A 12,070-nucleotide genomic window follows, 5' to 3' on the forward strand; every position below is an offset into this window, starting at 1 on the left:
TTTGTGAGAGCACCTTACCTGACTTTGAAGTAATCCCTTATGGATACCAACAAGTGCTAAAGACATTAGCACTGAGAAAAAGACAAACTGACAGTGGCAAGATTGGCTTGGTAAAACTTTGAAGTAGAACCCAAGAAGTCCTTCCTGCAAATCAAAAGCTACTACTGGAAGGTTTCATGCATGCTAGCCACGCTAAGCCTGAACAGTGCGCAATTATTGCATAGCTCTCTACCTGGTGGTGTGTTTGTAGATTGTTGCCTTATATCTCTGCCAAAGCATGGTCCTTATAAAGTCCCTGTGTTGCTGAGAAACGGGACTAACCATGACATTACATTGCCCACTAACTGTGTAATTGCTGAGTTAGTTGCCCCTGACTGTGTCATGGCATGTCCTGAGCCTGAGAAAGGTGACCAAAAGGTGTCTGCTACGTGTAACTCTCAGCAGCAGACCTCAAACTCAAGACCCCTTCTCAGTTTCGACAGTGGTGAATCACCACTATCTGAAAAGTGGAAAGACAAGATAACTGAAACGCTAAACACTTTCTCCAATGTTTTCTCACACAATGATCTTGATTTTGGACACGCCACACATATAAAACATCACATCAACTTAAAAGACGAAACCCCCTCCAAAGAGAGATCTCGCCCAATTCGTCCCCATGATTACGAGGCAGTTAAAAAGCATTTACAAGCCCTCTTAGATGCAGGCATAATCAGAGAATCTGAATCTCTATTCTCATCACCGATAGTGGTGGTCCGCAAAAAAATGGTGATCTGCGTTTATGCATTGATTTTAGGAAGCTTAACTTGCAGACCATCCGCGATACACATGCCCTGCCAAACTTAGAGGAGTCATTTTCTGGTCTTGCGGGATCTCAGTGGTTCTCTGTGATGGACCTAAAGTCAGGGTACTATCAAATCGAGATGTGTGAAAAGGATAAGCCAAAGACAGCCTTCGTGTGCCCCTTTGGGTTCTACGAATTTAATCGTATGGCCCTGAGCACTTTCCGAAGGCTTATGGAAAAGTGTATGAAAGACATCAATCTGAAAGAAGTGTTAGTCTTTTTAGATGATTTGATAGTCTTTTGCAGTTCCCTTGAAGATCATGAGACCCAACTCATTCATGTTCTTGAGCGACTCCGAGAGTACGAGCTCAAACTCTCACCCGACAAATGTTATTTCTTCCAAACATACCCTAGCCCTAACCCCGAAAAAACTGAAGCACTCAAAACTTGGCTGAGACGCCAAACCTTAAAAGAACTCTAGTCATTTTTAGGTTTTACCGGTTATTACCGGAGATTTGTCAAAGACTACTCAAAAATTGTCAAGTCCCTCACCTCCCTCACAGCTAGCTATCCTCCAAGACAAAAGCATTGTAAAAACCCACCCAGTGATCCAAAGTATCTGAACCCCAAAGAACCTTTCGGTGATTGTTGGGGACCAGAATGCCAGATATTGTTTCAAACTATTATTGAAAAACTCACCACCTCACCAGTGCTTGGGTATGCTGATGCAAAGCTACCTTATCTGGTACACACAAATGCCAGTACAGCCGGACTTGGGGCAGCTCTTTATCAAGTGCAGAATGGAACCACACAGGTTACAGCCTATGCAAGTCGTGGTCTTTCCCGCAGTGAAGCTAAGTACTCCGCTCCTAGCTTTAAAATGGGCCATAACCGACAAGTTTCATGACTATTTATATGGGAACACCTTCACAGTCATCCCCGACAATAACCCATTGACTTATCTTCTAACCACAGCAAAGCTTGATGCCACGAGTTATCGTTGGTTGGCTGGATTGTCCACCTATAACTTTGGCATTAAGTACAGAGCTGGGAGAAAAAATCTTGATGCAGATGGACTATCTCGGAAACCACATGACAAACCTGAAGACGATACAGTTTTTATTGAGGAATGTCAACGCATTGATAAGTTCAGATCCCATCTCTTGTCCTCAGTCAAAGATGTCGAGCTCCAACTTCAATCTGATACCGTGATGGCAGCCTGTCAAAGACATATGGCCTTGGACCAGACTGGACCCTCTTGTTCAGTTGCCATTCCAGACATGTTCCAAGAGGAAGGCAACGATAACAATCTCCTAGCCTTACCCAGATACACCCATGTTAGATACCTAGCAACCAGTTAGTCCTTCCTGATTCCTTACACCCTACAGTTATGCTCAATCTTTATGACAACATGGGGCATTTAGTGGTCGAACGCACACTGGAACTCATTCGGTCTTGTTTCTACTGGCCAAAAATGGCAATTGATGTCGAAAAGAAAGTGAAAGCTTGCGAGAGATGTGTCCGTAGAAAAACCCTGCCAGACAAGGCTGCTGTAATATTAAAACTTCCAGGCCCATGGAGCTAGTCTGCAGGGACTTCCTCTCAATAGAACCAGACAGTAAAAACACTAAAGACGTCCTAGTGATCACGGATAATTTTACAAAGTATGCTGTGTCCATTCCAACCAAAGTCCAGAAAGCCACCACCGTTGCAAAGAACTTATAGGAGAACTTCCTAGTTCATTATGACTTTCCAGAGCGACTTCATAGCGATCAAGGGAGAGACTTTGAATCGCGTACAATCAAAGAACTGTACTCTCTGCTCGGTATCCGCAAAGTGCGAACAAGTCCTTATCATCCCCGTGGCAACCCTGTTGAGCAATACAATCGCAAGTTACTCAGTATGCTCGGTACCTTGAAAGACACTGAAAAACATCACTGGCGTGACTTTGTAAAACCAGTTACTCAAGCTTATAACTGTACGGAAAATGATGTAACAGGCTATTCTCCTTATGAGTTAATGTTTGGTAGACAGCCTTGCTTGCCCATTGATATTGCCTTTGGCCTACCACAACCAAACAAGCCACACTTTACTCACTCTGAGTACGTCAAGCAGCTGAAAAGCTACCTCGAACAGAGCTATGACATAGCCATCAAAAACTCCCAGAAAGTAGCTGACAAAAACAGGAAACGGTTTGATAAAATCATACATGAATCCACACTGGATGCGGGAGACCGAGTCTTGGTTCAAAATCTCTGCCTGAGAGAGAAGCACAAATTAGCAGACAAATGGGAGCAAACAATGTATATTGTTACCAAACAAATGGAAAACTTACCAGTATATACTGTAAAACAAGTTAAGTTAAGTTAAGTTACCTTTATTAGTCCCACGAGTGGGAAATTTCATGTTAAGGCTGCCGACCAATTGCACGCGATGGCGGCGCCATCTTACCCTCTGACCATACATACATTGCACAAAAACATCACATGGGGAAGACAGGTCAGAGAGGTATAACAATGGAAAATCCACAACATGTGGAAAGATAAGGAGAAAAAAAAATAACTCCCCCCAGACTGAGCTCCAACAGGGAGATCAGTTTGAGAACAGAAAAAAACACCTCTGCACATAGCACATGAAAAAACTCTTAATACAACAAAGAAACACATGACAAGCAACAGGGATGGGTAAAGGGTGAGAGACAGCCAGTGTAGACAGTGCATCCGGGCCTGCAGCATATGCGCTGGTCTCCTTGATCCACCGTCAGCATCGGAACAGAATAAACGTCGAAGGCGTTTGGAGGGGGAGGGGGGATGAGGTATATCTGCAAGTTTATATATATGTCTGTGTGTGTGTGTGTCCAGAGTTCAACTGAGACAGTGTCCTTCGCCCTGCCAGGCTAAGTAAACAGTCTTCTAGCCAACCCAGGCTAGAAGACTGTTATGGCCCTGTCCATAATCTGTTTTGGTGGCTGTTGTTGTCTGTGCCTTTAAGTCTTTGCAGGTCCCGGAGTGGATGAGCTGACGGCTGCTGATTGGTCCCCTGGCCATGTGATCTTCATTCAAATCCCTCACCAGCAGTTGTCCCGGGGCAGCCACTGACAGCAGCAGCAGACCTGACCCTGGCCTCCAAAACCTGAGACTTTTGTGCCTGTGACTTTGTGCGACTTTTTTGGAGTTTTGTATATAGTGTGTACATTAGTTTTCATTGTAAATAGCCTTGTAAATAGCACTGCAACAGAAGGGGTGAGCTGCCTTATTGTTTTTCCTTGCACTGTTTTCTCCTGTTTATTTCAGTTAGGGAGTTAGGTGTAGCGCTTGTCTTTTGTTTGATATTTGATTTCACATAGGGTTGTAGATAACACCTCCTCCTGACTTAGCTTGTTTTGTTTGTTATTTTGGCCTTTGTTCACCCTGGAGCTTCATTTTTGCAGTGTAGATAATAAATCACGATTCACTAAGAAATTGGTTTCCCTTTGTGTATGGTTTTGGGGACCAGGGCGGGGCAATTCTTTCAAACTTGTGTTGCGTTCCTGTACCCCTAGACTGGGGCATAACATAAAGTGGGGGCTCGTCCTTTTTTTTTCTTTTGCCATCCTTTTTGCTCATTGTATTTTGTGGGTTGTCTGCAGTTTTTGGTTGGCAGTTTTCTTGTAGTGTTGGGGGTGATCTAGTCACAATGACTTTTGATGTGGATGATTTTGCACTACAACCCACCGTGGATAAGTTGGATCGATGCACAAAGGCGGATTTGTTGTTGGTGGCAGATTTGTTTAATGTGGGTGTGCCTTTACATGCTAAAAAGGCAGAAATTAAGCAGTGCCTGACAGCTCAGCTGGTGGATAAGGGGGTTTTTGCGGAGTCGAAACCTCGGCCGGTTGAGGTGACTGGAGGTTTGGTGGTGGATGCGGGAGCAGAAGCTGCTGCAACCATCCCAAAAGCTCCCAGTGGACGGGTGTCGCCAGGGGCGGAGGCTCCTGCTGCCATTCAGATCCCAAACGTTAGCCCAGCCGGACAATCAACAGGATTGGTTACGGAGGATCTTGGGCTCGCCCTTCGCCTGAAAGAGGTGGAGCTTGCGACTAAGTCCAAAGAAGTTGAGCTTATGCATCTCCGCATAAGGGCTATGGAGCTGGATCCTTCCCGGCAGCGCAATGTTACCTCTACCCCAGTGAGTAAAGTTGTGAGTAAATCTTCTGATTCACTCTCCTCTGACCAATTTGATGCAAGCAGGCAAATTGCTTTAGTGCCACCTTTCAGAGAAAGTGAGGTTGACTCTTACTTTAATGCCTTTGAACGCATCGCAACCACTTTGAAATGGCCCAAGGATGTGTGGAGTTTGTTGCTGCAGTGTAAATTGGTGGGGAAAGCACAGGAAGTGTGTGCGAGCTTGTCTATTGATGACAGCCTGGATTATGAAATTGTGAAATCCACTATTTTAAGGGCTTATGAGCTAGTTCCAGAGGCATATCGCCAGAGGTTTCGGTCGTGTGAAAAATCTGCCAACCAAACACATGTAGAGTTTGCCAGGGAGAAGACTCTCTTGTTTGATAAGTGGTTAGCTGCAAGTAAAGTGAAGGACTTTGCTCAGCTAAGAGAATTGGTCCTGCTGGAGGAATTCAAAACGTGTCTTCCAGAGAATGTTGTTGTATATATCAATGAGCAAAAGGTGGATTCGTTGTCTAAAGCTGCTGTTCTCGCAGATGAGTTTGTGTTGACCCATCGCGTTGCGTTTTCAGCTGTGCGCCGTGAATGTGCCCCGTTGTCGAAACCTGCGAGGAGTTTGAGGGTTTCTCCTAAGCGTCAAACGCGCCCTGATCAGGTCCCCATGACTGTCCGAGAATGCTTTTATTGCCATGATACTGGCCATCTCATTGCCAGTTGTCCGTTGCTCCGTCGCAAAGAGCAAACTCACACATGGAAAAAGCCAAAAAGCATTGGTTTTGTTCAATCGGTTGCTACTCCTAATCCCGTCAGTGATGAACCAGGAAATGACAGTCTTGACAGCAGTTACCGACCATTCATTTCACAAGGGTTCGCCTCACTGACTGGAATAGAGGAGGATCGCGTGCCGATTGTAATTTTGCGCGACACTGGGGCTGCCCAGTCTCTCATTTTGGAAAGCGCGTTGCCTTTTTCATGTAACTCGTTTTGTGGTGCTGATGCTCTCGTGTGGGGAGTGAAAATGAGTGTGTTACGAGCTCCGCTGCACAGAGTCTTCCTACAGTCGCCTCTCGTTTCGGGCCCGGTAACAGTTGGGGTGCGCGCTCGCTTGCCCGTGCAGGGGGTTACTATGATTCTGGGGAATGATCTAGCCAATGGGAAAGTTTTCCCGATCCCTGAAGTAATTGAAAACCCCGTCGATGATTTTGATTTTGTTTCCGAGCCTGCTGCTGACAGTCTGCCCTCTGTTTTTCCTGCCTGTGTTGTCACACGCGCCCACAAGCGTAAATATGGTGATGTTGACTTGTCTGACTCTATTCTATGTTCTGAAGCTGTTCCTGAGAAAGCTGAACTGCCTGTGGAAAAAGCTGAAAAATGTGTGTCTGATAAACTGCTACCCACTACACCTGACCTGTCTTTTGAGGTAAACAAAACAGATTTTATTCATGCGCAACAGAATGACCCGACTTTGGCCAAATGTTTACTTGCCGCAAATTGAAAACCCCGTCGATGATTTTGATTTTGTTTCCGAGCCTGCTGCTGACAGTCTGCCCTCTGTTTTTCCTGCCTGTGTTGTCACACGCGCCCACAAGCGTAAATATGGTGATGTTGACTTGTCTGACTCTTTTCTATGTTCTGAAGCTGTTCCTGAGAAAGCTGAACTGCCTGTGGAAAAAGCTGAAAAATGTGTGTCTGATAAACTGCTACCCACTACACCTGACCTGTCTTTTGAGGTAAACAAAACAGATTTTATTCATGCGCAACAGAATGACCCGACTTTGGCCAAATGTTTACTTGCCGCAAATTCAAGCGATCAGAATCCCCGTGTCTACAGCATTGAAAATGATGTGTTAATGCGCAAATGGCATCCTCCCTCCTCTAGTGATCTTGGCTGGAACGTATTTCAACAAGCAGTTGTACCGCAAAATTTCCGACACCAAGTACTCAGCCTAGCACATGACAGTTTCTCTGGACATTTAGGAATTAGGAAGACCTACCTTCGTATTCTGCGTCACTTTTTCTGGCCAGGTTTGAAGACTGATGTGACCAAATATTGCCGCTCTTGCCACGTTTGCCAGGTCAGCGGAAAACCCAACCAGGTTATTCCTCCTGCTCCATTGCATCCAATCCCAGCCTTAGGCGAACCATTTGAGCACATAATCATCGATTGTGTAGGTCCGCTTCCAAAAACCAAGTCAGGACATCAGTACCTCTTGACTTTAATGTGCGCCGCCACACGCTTCCCCGAGGCTATTCCGTTACGCACTATCAAAGTCAAAGCCATTGTCAGAGCATTAGTAAACTTTTTCTCCCTTTTCGGTTTGCCTAAATCAGTTCAAACAGACCAAGGGTCTAACTTCATGTCCAAGATATTCGCTCAGGTCTTAAAATCGCTATCCATCAAGCATCAAAAATCCAGTGCATATCACCCCGAATCACAGGGTGCGCTTGAGCGTTTCCACCAGACTTTAAAAGCCATGATGAGGAAGTTCTGCCTCGAGTCAGGAAGAGAGTGGGACGAAGGTCTGCCACTTCTCCTTCTAGCGGTGAGGGAGAGTGTGCAGGAGTCCACGGGTTTCAGTCCCGCAGAGCTGGTGTTTGGACACACAGTGCGTGGTCCCCTACGGCTGCTTAAAGAGAGATATCTGTCCGACACAGCTACCCCCGAGCAGAACGTATTAGATTACGTAAGTTGTTTTAGGGAGCGTCTGCATAAAGCATGCGAAATTGCACGCGAGGCTCTTTCCGCGTCTCAGGAAAAAATGAAAAGGAAATTCGACAAAAAGTCCGTGCAGAGAAAATTTGAAGTGGGTGACAAAGTGTTGACTCTCCTACCCGTTCCTGGATCCTCTCTCCAGGCAAAGTTCTGTGGGCCCTATACTGTCCAAGAGAAACTGAGTGACACAGATTATGTTATAGGTACCCCAGACCGTAGGAGAAAGCGTCGTGTGTGTCATGTTAATCTGATGAAGCCTTATTTTGTTCGTGATGCAGGTGTAAACTCCTCCTCATCCCCCGCTGCGCTGTCTGCCGTGTCGGTAGTTGTGCCAGCATCCCCGTCTCAGTATAGCCCAGAAAGTGATGGCTTAGCTTTCGTTTGTGCTGAGGGTTGCTCCCGACTCAGAAACTCTGAAATATTGGATAATTTGAAATCTCACCTAAAACATTTAGATGAGGCTGCCCAGACCAATGTGTGTTCGCTGATCAATACTTACCCATCTCTGTTTGCTGACACTCCGTCTCGCACTACTGTCCTCGAACATGACATAGATGTAGGTGACCACCCTCCGATCAAACAACACGCTTATCGTGTGAACCCTACCAAACGTGCACTTTTTCAGCAAGAAGTTTCCTACTTGCTGGAAAATGGTCTTGCTGTCCCTAGTTCGAGTGCCTGGAGTTCCCCATGCCTTCTTGTGCCGAAGGAAGACAAAACTCCACGTTTTTGTAGTGATTTTCGAAAAGTGAACAGTGTGACCAAACCCGACTCCTACCCTCTTCCCCGCATGGAAGATTGTGTTGACAGGGTTGGCTCCGCAAAGTTTGTCACCAAACTGGACTTATTAAAGGGTTATTGGCAAGTTCCCCTCACTCCGCGTGCATCTGAAATTTCTGCTTTTGTCACTCCGGACCACTTCCTCCAATACACCGTCATGCCTTTTGGCCTTCGAAATGCCCCTGCCACATTCCAACGCCTTATGCACATTGTCTTAGGTGGTGTCACAAACTGTGAAGTGTACTTAGACGACATTGTAGCCTATTCAGAGACTTGGTCAGATCACCTTGGAACACTCACGGAGATTTTTGAAAGATTACAAGAGGCATCCCTTACCCTAAATCTTGCCAAATGTGACTTTGGTAAGGCCACTGTGACTTATCTAGGGAAGCAGGTGGGTCAGGGACAGGTGCGCCCCCTGCTGGCTAAAATCCAGGCTATCCTAGATCTCCCTGTGCCTCGCACTAGACGTGAGCTTCGCCGGTTCCTTGGTATGGCCGGCTATTATCGTGGCTTCTGTAAGAATTTTGCAGATGTAGTTGCACCTCTCACCAGTCTCACAAGTGTGTCAAAACCATTTGTATGGTCCCCCACATGCCAGAATGCTTTTGAGTCTGCCAAAGCTCTCCTCTGCAGCACACCAGTACTTGCCGCTCCTGTTTTCACACATCCGTTTAAACTTGAGGTGGATGCCAGCGCGAACGGTGCAGGTGCGGTACTGTTGCAGGAGGATAGGCAGGGTGTTGATCACCCAATTGGTTACTTTTCGAAAAAATTCAACTCCCACCAACAGAAATACACCACCATTGAAAAAGAATCCCTCTCTCTATTGCTTGCTCTACAGCATTTCGAGGTCTATGTCGGTTCCAGTTCAGCACCTGTCACTGTTTACACAGACCACAACCCCCTCGTGTTTTTGACCCGAATGCGAAATTCTAACCACAGGCTCATGAGATGGTCCCTCTTAGTACAGGATTTCAATCTGGAGATCCATCACAAGAAAGGGACAGAGAATGTATTGGCAGATGCGCTGTCACGTGGTTTTCGGAACCCCTAAGCGCCAAACATCTTTAGGGGAGATGTTTGGTCTTGGGAAGGGGGGTGTTATGGCCCTGTCCATAATCTGTTTTGGTGGCTGTTGTTGTCTGTGCCTTTAAGTCTTTGCAGGTCCCGGAGTGGATGAGCTGACGGCTGCTGATTGGTCCCCTGGCCATGTGATCTTCATTCAAATCCCTCACCAGCAGTTGTCCCGGGGCAGCCACTGACAGCAGCAGCAGACCTGACCCTGGCCTCCAAAACCTGAGACTTTTGTGCCTGTGACTTTGTGCGACTTTTTTGGAGTTTTGTATATAGTGTGTACATTAGTTTTCATTGTAAATAGCCTTGTAAATAGCACTGCAACAGAAGGGGTGAGCTGCCTTATTGTTTTTCCTTGCACTGTTTTCTCCTGTTTATTTCAGTTAGGGAGTTAGGTGTAGCGCTTGTCTTTTGTTTGATATTTGATTTCACATAGGGTTGTAGATAACACCTCCTCCTGACTTAGCTTGTTTTGTTTGTTATTTTGGCCTTTGTTCACCCTGGAGCTTCATTTTTGCAGTGTAGATAATAAATCACGATTCACTAAGGAATTGGTTTCCCTTTGTGTATGGTTTTGGGGACCAGGGCGGGGCAATTCTTTCAAACTTGTGTTGCGTTCCTGTACCCCTAGACTGGGGCGTAACACCTTGCGTAGGATAGGAAGAACAGTCAAAGCACAGTCTGTTATCAGGGTGTTTTTGTTCAGCTCCAGCCTTGAGACCACAGCTGGCACTGAGTGGTAGCCGCATGAAGTGATGATGGTTTTTACTTTAGTGCGAACAACTCGTAAGAATTTCAAAGCTGTTCTAACAGTCCAACACTGGTCTCTCAATCTCCCGTTGGAGAACCGTGAGCTTCTCCATGATGTTATCAAACTTACATGATGTCGTCATTCTTGTGCTCAAAGAGCACTTTCTGAGAACTCACGACCGCAGTGAGCTTCTCCAAGATATAATCCAATTTGCGGTCAGAGGTCTTATTCTGAATGTTCACGGCAGCTGCAAGCTTCTCCAAGATCTTATCCATGCTGCACTCAATGAGCCCATTTTGAGAGCTCACGCCTCATCCCATCATTTCAATCCCAGCGGGCAGCCTTGTGGGGGTTTGAACAGCCGGCTCAGCTTTCTTAATTCTTCGATAAGCCAGGGCCAAGCCATCTCCGATTAGCAAGAACCCTGTTATCATGGTTCCAAAAAGATAGATATCTTCAGCGTCTTCGATCGACAGTCCTGCCAGGCACACGACCCTCCAGTTATGCCACCTGTCGATCATGTATCCGGCAGGGAAAGTACCTGCAGGACACTCAGGCTCACCCGAGCCCAGACTTCTCGTTGAGAAAAGGGTGTCAATTGCATTCAGGGACCAGTTGATCAAATCCATAATTCCTCTTTTAGGTTTTAGAGAACAGACTGTGAGAGAGTGATCCAGGGAAAGTAATACAAAAAACACGAGACTAGACAAGGACACAAGAGGCTAAGCAGGGAAGCTAAGGGAGAGGAGGAGGAGGAGAGGAGAAAAGTGTGACCGCCTTCATCAAGAGCAAGAGAGAATTCAACTTGTCTTTCAGGTGAAAGTTGATTAGTTGATTAGTCTCTGACAATGGTGAATCTGACAAACAAAAGGAGAGGGACCCTACAGAACACTCCACAGAGATCTATTACTTCCCTGTGGATTTCTCTCACCGACAGAGCATAAACCCAAGTGAGTCACAAAACCTAACAGACCACGCACAAGACAAAGTTCAGCTCCAGAAGTTGACGTCGACCAAACACTTAAGGAACAGGAAGATTAGTTGTATTACCATGAACCCCCACAAGTGAAAGACAGACATTTCTACCAAGTATGTGTCATTCCACCAACACAAGGAATCAAAACTGAGAATTGAACTGAAACATACTTACCTGGACAGGAAACTGCAACATATTTACCTGAAGGCGAAACTGGAAGTTCAACTGACACCAACTTACCTCAAATGGACAGTGAAACCAACTAGGGCTGGACTATATCATATCGTTCACGGTATAGCCCAGTAATTTTGGGCAACGATCCTATCGTTGTAATTTTGGGCAATGATAGGAAAATGAAATATCGCGATAGAATATGGGAAAAACGCACATGCGCAGTGCCTATGTTTACGTACGCACATGGCAGTGACGCAGAATGAGAAGTGCGAAAGCAGATCGTTGAATGAAACAGATGAAGCAGAATTGGTTTGTAAAAATGCTGTGGTGTGGAACTGGTTTAGCTTTCGTCCATCAGAAACACAACAAAGCACTATTTTTGGTAGAGCATGCTAGCGGGCCGTCGTTATTACCATATTGTTTGGAAAATACGGCACACTTAAAATCAATCCTTTGATTTTTCTGAAAATCGACAGTGTCCCTTATAATCCCGTGTGCCTTATGTATGAATTCTGGTTGTGTTTACTGACCTCGAAACAATTTTATGTACACAGCGCTCGAAAATCTGTCAAATGTTTTAGTACGACTTTGCTAAGCTACGAAGCCGCACCGCTTGATGGATTGTCGGAGCATTACGGCTATCGCAGGCAGG

Source organism: Astatotilapia calliptera, chromosome 15 (genome assembly GCF_900246225.1).
Source record: "Astatotilapia calliptera chromosome 15, fAstCal1.2, whole genome shotgun sequence".
Classification (NCBI taxonomy): Eukaryota; Metazoa; Chordata; class Actinopteri; order Cichliformes; family Cichlidae; genus Astatotilapia; species Astatotilapia calliptera.